Source organism: Passer montanus, unplaced genomic scaffold, assembly GCF_014805655.1.
Source record: "Passer montanus isolate IOZ18808 unplaced genomic scaffold, ASM1480565v1 scaffold53, whole genome shotgun sequence".
Classification (NCBI taxonomy): domain Eukaryota; kingdom Metazoa; phylum Chordata; class Aves; order Passeriformes; family Passeridae; genus Passer; species Passer montanus.
In genome coordinates this window covers 7,370,811-7,383,122 of record NW_024370263.1, presented here as the reverse complement: position 1 = coordinate 7,383,122, position 12,312 = coordinate 7,370,811, and the positions used below count along the sequence as shown (strand labels likewise).

General features: G+C 49.1%; 1 long non-coding RNA gene across 1 annotated transcript; it reads right to left on the bottom strand.

Moving 5' to 3' along the window:
• Positions 1–4,750: 4,750 nt before the first annotated feature.
• On the bottom strand, positions 4,751–5,416 carry LOC120509722. The gene is made up of 3 exons (XR_005629322.1): positions 5,289–5,416; positions 4,997–5,119; positions 4,751–4,908 (listed from the first exon to the last, which is right to left on the bottom strand). It is a non-coding gene; the product is annotated as an uncharacterized LOC120509722 (long non-coding RNA).
• Positions 5,417–12,312: the final 6,896 nt, after the last annotated feature.

The window sequence follows — 12,312 nt, the reverse complement described above, 5'->3', positions numbered from 1 at the left end:
CTGAAGGGGCTTTTGTGAAAACAAAGGCAGGCCCCGAGCCAGTGATGGGGAAGGCAGCCCTGACCTGCTGCAAATTCTCAGAGAATCCTTCCCCACTCTGAGCTGCTGTTTCCTGCCTCGCAGTGTTTGCCTGCCTGGATTGCCAGGCCCTGCAGGGCAAGGATTGGTTCTCATAATGTTTGCTCTGCCTTTCATAATAGAGTCTGGCTCTCAGGTGGCTGCTATTAATCATGAATTATGTATTAATGGTAATGCTGTGCAGCCAGCTCACAAAATGTGATGAGAACTGGCAGGGATGAGGCTTGCAGGCTGTGTTTTACAGGTGTGGAAGGGGCAGAGCTGGGGGATCCCAGGGCAGGAATAGCAGGAAAAGGGGCTTCATGTTTTATGGAGGCAGTTTCTGTGCTCTGGGACCTGAGGAGGGAGGGAAGATCAGTTAATCCACAGTGCAAGGTCATTTTAATAGTGATGCAGCAGTGGGAAAGAGAAGGTGACCCCTGAGGGGGGAACCTGGAGGAGCTGCTCCAGTCAGCTCTTGTGGCTCTGCTGTGGAGCTGCTGGCACACACAGGGCAGGGCAGCTCAGGAGTGGCACAGAAATGGCTCTGGCACATATGGGAAGCTCTGGTGGGGAGACAAAATGCAGATTAGTGTCTGGAGTTTGTCACAGATACCAAAATAAGGGAAGAGAGAGGACACACAACACAGGGGGAAGGAAAGGAGAAGCCTGCTCCTTGCTGTAGATCCCTGAGCTCCGTGGGTGACTGCAGAATTCTGATTTGGATTTGGGTGTGAGTCTCCTTTACCATGGAATGAATGAGAACATTATAAACAAGGAAAACCGTAAAAATGAGCAAAGATGAAAACATCAAAGTAGAAGCAAGGCAATCTGCAAATAACAGCATCAGCAAGCACATTAACAGGATCAGCTGTCCCTGGAAGAGGGAAAAGCTCCTCCTTCATTCTGCCCAAAGTCCCTGGGCAGAATGAAAGATTTACACCTGGGGTGAGTGTCCCAGGGCAGGAATGAGCCTCTGGCCCAGAGCCTGGCCAGGATTTCCCCTGGGAGGGAGCTGGGCTGGATGCAGGAGCCCCTCAGGCTGCTCAAGTGTGGGAGGATGGAACAAAGTATTGGAAATGTTGGGAAACCCACAGTCAGCCCTGAGAGCCTGCATGTTCCCATGGTCCAGCTAGTTCCCATGGTCCAGCTAGCAAAACCTTGGCAAGGTGTGAATGAACAGCTGAGGCCGTGAGAACCATGGAATTCCTGCCCTCTGCCTCGGGCCATGGGCTGCTTTAGAGAAAAAATCACCCCACAGCACTGCCAGAGATACCCCTGTGCTGTGAGAAAAAAAACAAAAACATCATTACAGCACTCCCAGAGATACCCCTGTGCTGGGTGGAAAAAAAATCACCACAGCACTCCCAGAGATACCCTGTGCTGTGAGACAAAAAATCATCACCACAGCACTCCCAGAAATACCCCTGTGCTGTGAGAAAAAAAAAAAAAACAACCAAAAAAAAATCATTAAGCACTGCCAGAGATACCCCTGTGCTGTGAGACAAAAAAAAAATCACCACAGCATTTCCAGAGATACCCCTGTGCTGTGAGAGAAATATAACCACGATAGCACTTCTAGAGATACTCCTGTGCTGTGAGGAAAAAAAATAAAAATCATCACCACAGCACTCCCAGATACCCCTGTGCTGTGAGATCTCCCAGGCTGTTAAAGCTCAGGGGAAATGCTGAGCCTGGAGATGCTGGCAGCAATGGGCCCTGGAGATGCCCTGCTGCTCATCCGGGGCTTTTTGGTCCATTTTCCCCTGAATATATGAAGGTGATGGTGGCAGTGGGCCTGCAGCCCGTGGCCACCTCTCCACCAAGGTCCTGAACCTCATCCAGGCCCTGCTGCTGCCTTGACATGGGCACAGGAGAGGACACAACCCACCCATTGATGGAGGTGGCTCTTTGAATCGGGTATTGAAAATCCAGCTCAGGGCCAGCTGCAGTGGGACAGGCAAAGGAATGATCTTTGGGAGCTGTGGAATGGTCCCAGGAGCCAGAGGAGAAGTGTTTGTGCTGCCCTGGAACGGGTGTGCCCATCCCTGGCTGTGGTCAGTGTTTGCCACCACCCCTGGACAGGGACACAGAGAAAATGCTGAGAGGCAAAGGGTGCCTTAGAGACAGGAGAAACGAGGGCAGAACTGGAGCTGCAAAAAGCCCCTTCAGGTTTTGCTGGGATTTCTGCAACCAGCAGGGCCGAGCTGGAAGGAGCAGCACTGAAGGATGGTGTGTGAGCGCTCGGATTTTCTGCCTGAAATAGAGCTGCTAGTGCAGCTTTAACGAGGAGTTTAGCATTTGGAAAACCTGCTATGATCTTTGCAAGGTGATTTACAAGCCTTGGGTAAATGTTGTGAGCGTTGTGCTGCACCACGACGCTGCTCTGGCAGCTCTGCTGCTCCCCCAGACACTGCTGCTGGCAGGGAGGCCAATTCAGCAGGCACAGCCTCGGTGCTGCTCCAACCCTGCTTCCAAAGGGCTGTTATGCAACCAGGAGGGAAGGGAACCAGCAAATTCCAAACTGTGGTTACCTAGCAGCTACAGCTGAGTGATGGAGCTGCCATGGGTTCTGGTTGTGCAATCTTGTTCTTCCTCTGGTTGTACAATCCTCCTTTCCTTTTTCCTGTCCTCCCCTTTCCTTTTTCCTTTCCTCCCCTTTCCCTTTTCCTTTCCTCCCCTTTCCCTTTTCCTTTCCTCCCCTTTCCTTTTTCCTTTCCCCTTTCCTTTCCTCCCCTTTCCTTTTTCCTTTCCCCTTTCCTTTCCTCCCCTTTCCTTTTTCCTTTCCCCCCTTTCCTTTCTTCTTCCCTTCCCACCCCACCCAACCAAAACAACCAAGTTTTGTTATTTTTATTACCCCAAGCTCCCCACCCATGTTCAGAGGAGCTCAGGCAATCCCAGCAGAATCACCAGGAGGGGCTGGGTGCTGTTGGACCTTGTCTCACCGTGGATATTTTTCATCACCAGCTCTCTCTGGCTGCACCATCAGTCCTGGCTGATCCCTGGGGCAGGGCTGGTCCCACGGTGGGGTTTGGCCATTGCTGTGCCCTTCTCCAGCTGCCTGGCAGCAATTAATGACCCCCAGGGGATTTCCTGATTTTCAAATTGTTTTCTTAGCACTTAAATAGGAGGAGTTGTGAGGTGGGAGCAGAGTGGGGACAGAAGTGAGGAATTCTCCTGAATTATTGTAAGTGGGATCTTCACCTGGGTGCAGGGGGGAGGAGGAATTTCCCTTCCTTTGCAAGCATGGAATTTTCAGTCAAAAGCTGGAATCAGGTATTTTGTCCCCGTTATTTAGATTTTAATTGTGTTTTATAGATAAATGTCTGTGTTTCATGGCCATCCTGTCTCAGTTTGCCACCGCCTGCAGGGTTGGTTCAGGGTCAGGCTGTGCCTCCCACGAGGATCCCTGCTCACGACCAGAGCCTGGGAAATAAATTGTGTTTGCCAAATGTCCTGGAAAGATTTGGGCTGGGAGAGCTCCAGCCATGGAGGAGAGCAAGGAAAAAAAGCAAATAAACCAGAGTTCTCAAAGGCATAATTGCAGTATTTCAGAATTAACTTATACTTCATTTTGGTGGCTCAGTTTTTCAGTGAGAAAACAGCATTTTCTGCAAAAATGTTGCTTGAAACTGAAATTTCCATTGGAAATCTGGCTCTGATGGAAAAATCTCTGATGGATCTGTGCTTGCTGCTTCTCTGTGTTTCTTAAACAAGAACTGAAATTCAGTTTCAGCAACACAGAGTGTTGCTGGCTGCCTCAATCTATAAATATAAATAAGAAGTACAATTGCAATCCCAGTTCTGTTCTGTGGAAATATAAAAACCATTGGAATGGGTGAAAATGAAGAATCTGGGAAGGGTTGAGCTTTGAGGATGATCTGATGATTCCAAGAGGCCATTAAACATTTTTAGCACTTGTACAGAAAGTCAAAAGAAAGTTTTTCAGAGGTTTTTTATTGAAAGGATCCCAGCAAGCTCCAGTTAGGAGAAGTGGGTACTCATGGGAAACATCAGAGTAAAGACAGGAGTGCTCCACACATGTTGGTAAAGAAAATTTTTGGTTTCTCCAAGCCTGTTCTCCCATCTGTAATCCCTTCAAATTCCATTAATTGAAAATGCTGCACTAGTAGAGAGGGAAAAAAAAAAGAAAAGAAAAATAAATACAAAAAAAAATTTATTATAAGGGAAAAAGCCAAAGCTGTTTGTCAAAGTGATGCAGCAGAAGAAATCTGACTCTCCAGGAGTGCAGGAGGGACCAAAGCTGAAGCTCAGAGGTCTCCAGGCTGTTCCTGAGTTTCACCTTGCACAGATCCCTGCTCCTCCCACACTGGAGGTTCCACAGGCAGGAACTGCAGCTGGGTCCCACAAGGAACCCTTGGAATATTCCAAATCCTTGGAATGTTTCAGCTGCAGAAATTCCAGCAGAATCCTGGTTTCCATCTGGGAGTGTGGGGGGCAAAGCTCAACTCCTGCTTTTGTGTCCAGGTTCATTTTTTATCTCAGGTTTCAGTTTTCTGTTCTGTTCACAGCCCCAGGAAAGGGAAAACCAGGTGAGCTTTTGTTCCATGTTCTGTACCAGAAATTCCAGCCCTGGTTCAGCCAGTTCCCCCTAAAACTCGTCAAAACCAGCCTTTTGTTTCTGAAAATGCTTTTTGTAAGAAAATGCTCAACCAGCTTCACTCAGGGTACTGTGGCATTAACTGTAAATAATAATTATGAGGAGAGGATTTAAAAAAACCTTCACAGGTTCTGATTAGGATAAAGACCTAGATTAAACTTGCCTGAAACACTGGAAAACAGTAGTTAAATCCTCTGATGTGCTTTGTTATGTTCCTGGCCATGAAAACCCTGGAAAAGAAGGAGATTAGCAGAAAATGCAAACCAGAGAGAAAAATTGCTCTTTAAGAGAAATTTGAAGTTGTTACACCAAATTTACCTTGGTGAGAGCAGAGCTTTCTTTGAGATCTGGGGCACGAGATGTTTTGCCTCAATTTTCATCCACAGCTTTTCAAAAGCCACAAGAAGGTGCAGGTCACCCCCATGGAAAACCAGGAGACTCCTGAAGAAAAACAGCCAGCAGGGATTTTTAAAATAATCAAAGAAGAATAAACCATGAACAAGTCCCAGAAAAATGCTCAGGAGGCGGAGAGTTCATTTTTTAAACTGATCTCTTCTCCCTGCAGAATCTTGCTCCCACCTTATCAATATTTTAGGAAAGAAAGAGAAACCTTGTGCAGCTGCAGAAGCAATTTGGAGGGATTAAAAATTTATCCTGTTTTGAGCAAAGCTTTCAGCAGGTGCTGGAATCACTTAATCAAAGGTGGGTGACCTGCCCAGCTCCCCCTGCCATGGCTGGGACTGGGGTGGGAATTCTCCTGTCAGAATTCCTGCCACAGTGGGTCACACACTTTGCCTAGAAAAGCAAAAAAAAATCAAGTCTAGAATGGAAAAGTGACTTTTTTCCTGCTGGTTTCTTTCTTGGTGATGGAATAGAGGCAAGCAGGTTATATCAGGCTTTGAATTTGGCTCAGTAATTAAATTGGCTGATTAACATCAGCTGAAACCCAGAGTTTGGGCTCTGCAGGAAATTTGGACAATCCCACGTTGATTTTCACTCTAGAGTAGAAGGAGCCATGTGGATTAGAAATTTCCAAAACATCCCCCTCACCAAGAATTTTATTGAAGTGAAGAAAAAGGAAAATAGGAAACCTCCAGCTGACACACAGAAATCAACCCAAAACTTTAATTCTTAAAAGCCTTTCAAACATATGGGTTGGTGTTTTGTGGTGTGTTTTTTTTTTTCCATTGCTAAAGGAACCTAATTAAAACATTTCCTTTACTGTGCTTTTCAGTGGAATTTCACTGTGATTATGATGTTGGATGGAACATTTTGCTGAAACAAACCAGGTGTGGAGACACTAAAAGCCTTTCAAACATATGGGTTGGGTTTTTGGTTTTTTTTCCATTGCTAAAGGAACCTAATTAAAACATTTCCTTTACTGTGCTTTTCAGTGGAATTTCACTGTGATTATGATGTTGGATGGAACATTTTGCTGAAACAAACCAGGTGTGGAGACACCACCTGGGAGACTTTTCCCAAATTTCCTTGGTGTGTTTGGCACTGGGACAGCTGGGGCACAAACCCCAGAGGAGCTGCCCAGCCTGGCCAAGGACAGGGCTGTGGGATTTCCCTGCTCTGGACGGGGCACAGAGACCCCATCCCTCTGCTGGCAGAGCTGCTCCTCACTCCCACCCACCAGGAATAATTGCTTTCATCAACACCACTCATCAGAGCAAAGAATAATCCGATTTCCTGGCGTGGTAAGAGCTGCTGTGTGACAGAGTGTGATGGGCTACAGCAGGGCAGGGAGATCGGAGGGGAAATGTGGGCACAGGTCCTGTTGGCATGTGGGAAAATGCAAATTGGAGCTTCCTGGGGGGAAAAAACAGGAACCATTTGTACTCCCCAAGGTCCTTGGGGCCCTCTGGGGGCTCAGGCTGGGCTTTAGGATCTGTGTCCCCAATTCAGGCTGGGCTTTAGGATCTGAATCCCCAGTTCAGGCTGGGCTTTAGGATCTGTGTCCCCAGTTCAGGCTGGGCTTTAGGATCTGTGTCCCCAGTTCAGGCTGGGCTTTAGGATCTGAATCCCCAATTCAGGCTGGGCTTTAGGATCTGTGTCCCCAGTTCAGGCTGGGCTTTAGGATCTGTGTCCCCAATTCAGGCTGGGCTTTAGGATCTGGAGGAGCTTTTGGGGAGAGGTTCTCAGGTGGAGAATGGGGTTGGGGTGGGGCAGGGGCACAGAACATTTGGGGTGTCAGGGACAGCCCTGGGATGTGCCCCAGCACACAGGAGAGTTTCCATCCTGGGGGGCAAACTCTGTCCCAGCTTTGATTCTGTCCCAGTGCAAACCAGGAGTTGTTGGGAACAATTCCCAGCTCCGTTTGGGCTCGAGGGGAAGGAAATCCCCTCCCTAAATCCCTGTCTGGGAGGACAAATGTTCTCCTGGCCTTGGGAGTGCTCTGGTGTCCCACACATCCAAACTGCAGATGGACCCAGGGGAGAAATAACCCAGTGAAAAGGGGAAAAATACAAAATATGTCTTTTCCAGTCGGAGGATTCCAACTTTGGACCTCAGTGCTGGGCAGGTTTCTGCAGCATTTGTCACAGGTAATTCTGGCAATCTATTCCTGGCTGAAGTGTAAATAATTGCTGCCAGAATGCCATCGTGGTGCTGAGGAATATTTCTCCAACAGAAGAGAAACAGCATGTTGATTCTTGAACCACAGAAAGCTATAATTGTCATTTAAAATCTGGCACGTTGTTTAAAATACTGAATTCTTTATCTTTCGGAATCTTTATAATTATACATCTAAACCATCACTCTGAATACATTTGCAAGTGTTGTTCCATTTTTAAGATCTTCCCCAATTTAAATATCAAGGCCCGAGAGAAAAATGAAATTAAAAAATCCTACCTGCACAGAAAGCAGAACCCATTCTGTTTCAAAGCTATTCATTCCTGTTATAGTTACAAAAAAAAAAAGCTATAAAATTATAACACTTATTTAAAATGTCTTTTCTCACACAATAGCAAATGTTCCTGCTCCTCCTCTCACCATAAAACCACCATATCAAATACCTTTTTTCATGAAATGATAGAAGTGCTGGGGGAAAAACCCACAGAATATTAAAACTTCTCAGCTTCAGAGATGCCAAACTGTTATCAAGGACTGTGAGAGGGTACAAATTTTCAGAAATGTTGAAAGGAGAGGGGAAAACCCCAAGCTTTGACAAGAACAGGATGATCCTAGCCACGGCTCTTGCCCACAGCCCAGAATTTCAGCCGTGAGATAATCAGGCTTGCAGGGGCTGGTGTGGAGAAGGCTCTGCCATGGATCAGGCTCTGATCTCTGGCCTGGCTCTCATTGTGTGCAGCTATGCACTGGAAGAGTTTTAGAATAAAATAATAATAATAAACCCCCCAGGAGCAGGGGCTGTGAGACAGGAAAATCCCAGATCCTGGGTTAGCTCTGCCCTCCTGTGATGTCTGCATGCAAGCAGAGCTCCTGAAAATGCAGAGCCTTGGCCTGGAGGGTCTGGTGCTGATCTGCACGGGGAACGCTCTGCCAGGAGGGGAGGAAGGAAGCAGCCACTGCTCTACCCACAAAGTGCTGTGGATGCAAGCAGAGCTCCTGAAAATGCGGAGCCTTGGGCTGGAGGGTCTCTGGTGCTGATCTGCACGGGGAACGCTCTGCCAGGAGGGGAGGAAGGAAGCAGCCACTGCTCTACCCACAAAGTGCTGCGAAATGGGATTGCAGGCATGGGAGGGGCTGCCCGATCCTCAGGGTCCATGGAACAACCTCCACGTGAGTTCCACCATGGCAGCTGGCAGCCAAAGAGCAGCGGGAGACCTGCAGGTGGTCTTGTTCCTGAGCTGATTGCTGACCCCGTGGGTTATCAACCCCAAGGAACATCCCAAGGAGTGTTCCAAGGAACGCCCCAAGGAGTATCCCAAGGAATATCTCAAGAAGTATCCCAAGGAACGCCCCAAGGAATATCTCAAGGACTATCCCAAGGAACATCCCAAGGAATCTCCCAAGGAATCTCCCAAAGAATGCCCCAAGGGATATCCCAAGGAACACCCCAAGGAATATGCCAAGGCTCCCAAGGACTATCCCAAGGAACATCCCAAGGAATCTCCCAAAGAATGCCCCAAGGGATATCCCAAGGAACACCCCAAGGAATATGCCAAGGAGTATCCCAAGAAGTATCCCAAGGAACACCCCAAGGAATCTCCCAAGGAACACCCCAAGGAATCTCTCAAGGAATACCCCAAGGAATCTCCCAAGGAACACCCCAAGGAATATCCTAATAAATACGCCAAGGAACATCCCAAGGAACACTGCAAGGAATCCCCAAGGAACATCCCAAGGGATATCCCAAGGAATCTCCCAAGGAACACCCCAAGGAACACCCCAAGTGCTGTTTGTGTGCTCCTGGTGCCACCCATGCGTTTTTGGCCAGCTGGAGGAAGAGAAACCAAAACTCCACCACACTTTGCTTAAAGAGAAATTCTGTCCAAGTGCTGTGAGCAGTCTGTGGGAAGGATCGGAGCTGCAGCAGCCCTGCAGTGACATGCTTGATGGCTGGGGAGAGGAGATGTAATGATTCTGGACAGCAACTGTCAGGGTTAAGAAAGTTATTTGTTCCATTGGTTTATGGCACAGACTAGTAGTATTTTATTGTCAAACAGAATTAGTTTTATATCAAGAAGAGTGATTACTTGGGTTCACTGTGTTTGAGATTAAACTTGATGATTTCATGTCCATTATTGATTTAGGCTTTACATTCAGAGGAGCAGCAGTTTATATTTTACTTAAGGGGATTTGATCACAGTAGATGGAATCTTCAATGGTTTCTGCAAATAAATTAGTAAAGTTGCTGTGCCTTTTACAGTAACTGCAGAAGGAAAGTGAAAGGGGGTTTAGCTCAACTAAAAAAGTGCAAAAAGAAGATGCAAAAATGCTGCTGAGCTTTTGGAGGGTGCAGGGGACGTGGTGACACCTGAGAATGGGGTGCAGAAAAGCAGGAGCCACCCAGGGGGTGCTGAGCCCCTGGCACTGGGCAGCTCCAGGTGAGGCAGCACTGCCAAAGCCCCAGTGCACTCCATCTCCTCTAATTCATCCTGAAATTTCACCCAGGGAGAGAGGGACATCCAGGGGACATTCCAGCCTCAGAGGAGGGCCAGATGTGGGAGGCAAATGTGCAAAATAATGCCTGTCCCTAAAAACCCCTCCTGAAACCCCCTAAGGCAGGCAGGCTGGAGCACAGCCAGAGGTGGGTCCTGCTCTGCTGCTCAGGTCTGCAGCCCAGAGCACACAGATGTTCTGTGGGAGCCAGGGCTGTGCCAGAGCATCCCTGCAGAGGAGACAGGGAGGATTTGGGGCCAGCACCCCAGGGATGGACACTGTGGGGTTCCCCTGCACCCCCCCTGAGCCCCTGGGCAGCACAGAGCACTCCTGCCAGCTTTGGCAGAGCTGGCACAGCCAGGCCCAGCCCCTCTGGCCTCCCAAAGCTGGGCTTTGCTGGGCTCTGCTCAGAGCCAGCTGTGGATGCTGAAGCTCTCAGCCCAGGTGGGTTTGGGAGCCCTGAGCTGTCCTCACTCCTCCCTTGGCTTGTGCAGGGCCCTGTGACCCAGGCACTGTTCAAATGCCCATTTTGAAGGTGTTTAGAGTCAGCTGGCAGCGCTGTGCACAGACTGTCACCTGCAGGGTTACAGGGCCTTGGCAGCCTCACCCCACAGCTGCCCCACACCCCTCAGCCTGCAGCCAAGCCTGCCCAAAGTGGGATCTGAGCTGTGCCTCAGGGGGTGTTCAGCTCCCAGTTGTTCTCCTGTCTCCATCAGACCCAAACATGGCCCGTTCCTGTGAGCTGGTGATTAGGAACAGAACTTGTTTGTGCTCTGCTCCTGCCCAGCGTGCAGGGCACAAACACCCTGTGAAGAGTGAAACCTCCCAGCTGCCAGGGGGGATGGCAGCCGATGCTGCCAGGGCTCAGGTAATGATGCTTTCCCTTCTGTACCTGGGGTCACTCCCCGTTCTTGGCTCTCTGCAGTGTTTGCTTCATTAGGGACACAGCAAAGCCCAGCTCTGCTCGTCTGCAGGGTCAGGTGTTTACTGCCTCATTTTTCCCCTCACTTTCAATTAGTGCCCTTTGCCTCCTGTCCTTTTGCTGAAAGACACGGAGGAAAACCTGGCTGCATTCCCTCCTCTCCTTCCCCTGCAATACCAGGGACAGTGCTGGGGCTCTCCTGAGTCCCGGGGCTGCTGGGGCTCAGCAGAGCAGCTCTGAGCTCCCAGCCTCCGTCACCTCCAGGCCTGGGAATCACCTTGGGGCGTCCAGTGCTGGAAGCAGCTCCCCAGCTGTGCTCCCTCCAGTGCTAAGCAGCTTCTCCAGACTTTAGAAAGATTTCTCCACTCCAGCAGAGAGAAAAAATGAGGAGGAAGCAGGTGCATGGCTTTGAGACCAGTCAGACACGTTCAGAGATGGGTGTTAAAAAGCTGCTGCCAAGAGCATTTTTTTTTTGGTTTTTATTATTTTTTGCTAATATGGGAGTTTGTTTATCATTTGAGTTTCTCTGTCCAGTGAACTGGCTCATATTTAATGGCTCACTAAGTTATGCCTACAATGGAAATTACAGAGCATGTGTTTTCTCATTTCGGTGGATGGACAAGTGCCCTTTTTTTGCTGGAAAGAGAACAAAGTGAATCCAAACTAATGGTCACTTTGAGTGGTTCCAGGGGCTTGTATGAAGTCACATGAACATTTTCATCTTTGAAACTGGTGGAAAGTGAGGCAGAGGGCAGGTGTGTCTCTGGGTCAGCTCCTGGCAAAGGAGGGGAAGCAGCTCCCTCACAAACCCCACTGTACTGACAACAGCATGCTCCCATTTTTGGGGTTGTTGGCATGATCTGCCTCAAATCACTCAAATTTTCATTTAAATACTCTCCATCCTCACGAGCTCAGTGACCAAGAGCATGACAAGGTAAGACAGACCCAGTGAAAGAACAGCAGCACAGTCAGGTAAGAGCTGAACGTGCAGGAAAATCCTGGCTGTGCTCCTTGTTTGCTTTCTGAAACACGGAGTCAAGTGTCCTTGTGGAAATGAAGCTTAGTTTCAAGTGCCTCAGGACGCCTGCCTGGCTCCTGGGTGGGTGGGAGGCTCAGACAGGCAAGGCCAGGCTGCTTTTGGGGCTGTGGGAACAGCACAGGGGCTCCTGTGCTGCTGGGCAAGCTTTGTCCCCCCTGGGCTGGCCCTGCTGCCCCTCAGCCACACCTGGGCACGGCTGGGTGCCCTGAGGGTGCCCAGGGCATCAGCACCTGCCTGTTGGAGACGTAATCAGGAATTGTTCCCCTTTTGTGAGGTGCAACAAAAGGGGGTGTCCGTGGGAGGGAATGCAGCCAGAGAGGATGGGCTCTCCAAGTCAGGGGATGCCCTGAGGAGCTCTGGCTTTCCAAAGCCTGACCCAGAGGAAAGCAGCTTCTGTGGGGCAGCAAATGAAATGGTTTTAGGGATGTGCTCAGGTCCTTCTGGCACAAGCCCTAAAAGCCTGAAACCTTTGCCAGTTTAGGTGATGTGTGTGTGGTGTTCTTACAGCACTAGTGAGGTTACAAGGATGCTTTAGAGGTGGCTCAAAGCCAGAAAAGAGCTTGAACACCTCTGACCTGCACAGGCCAGGTCTGACTGAGGGCA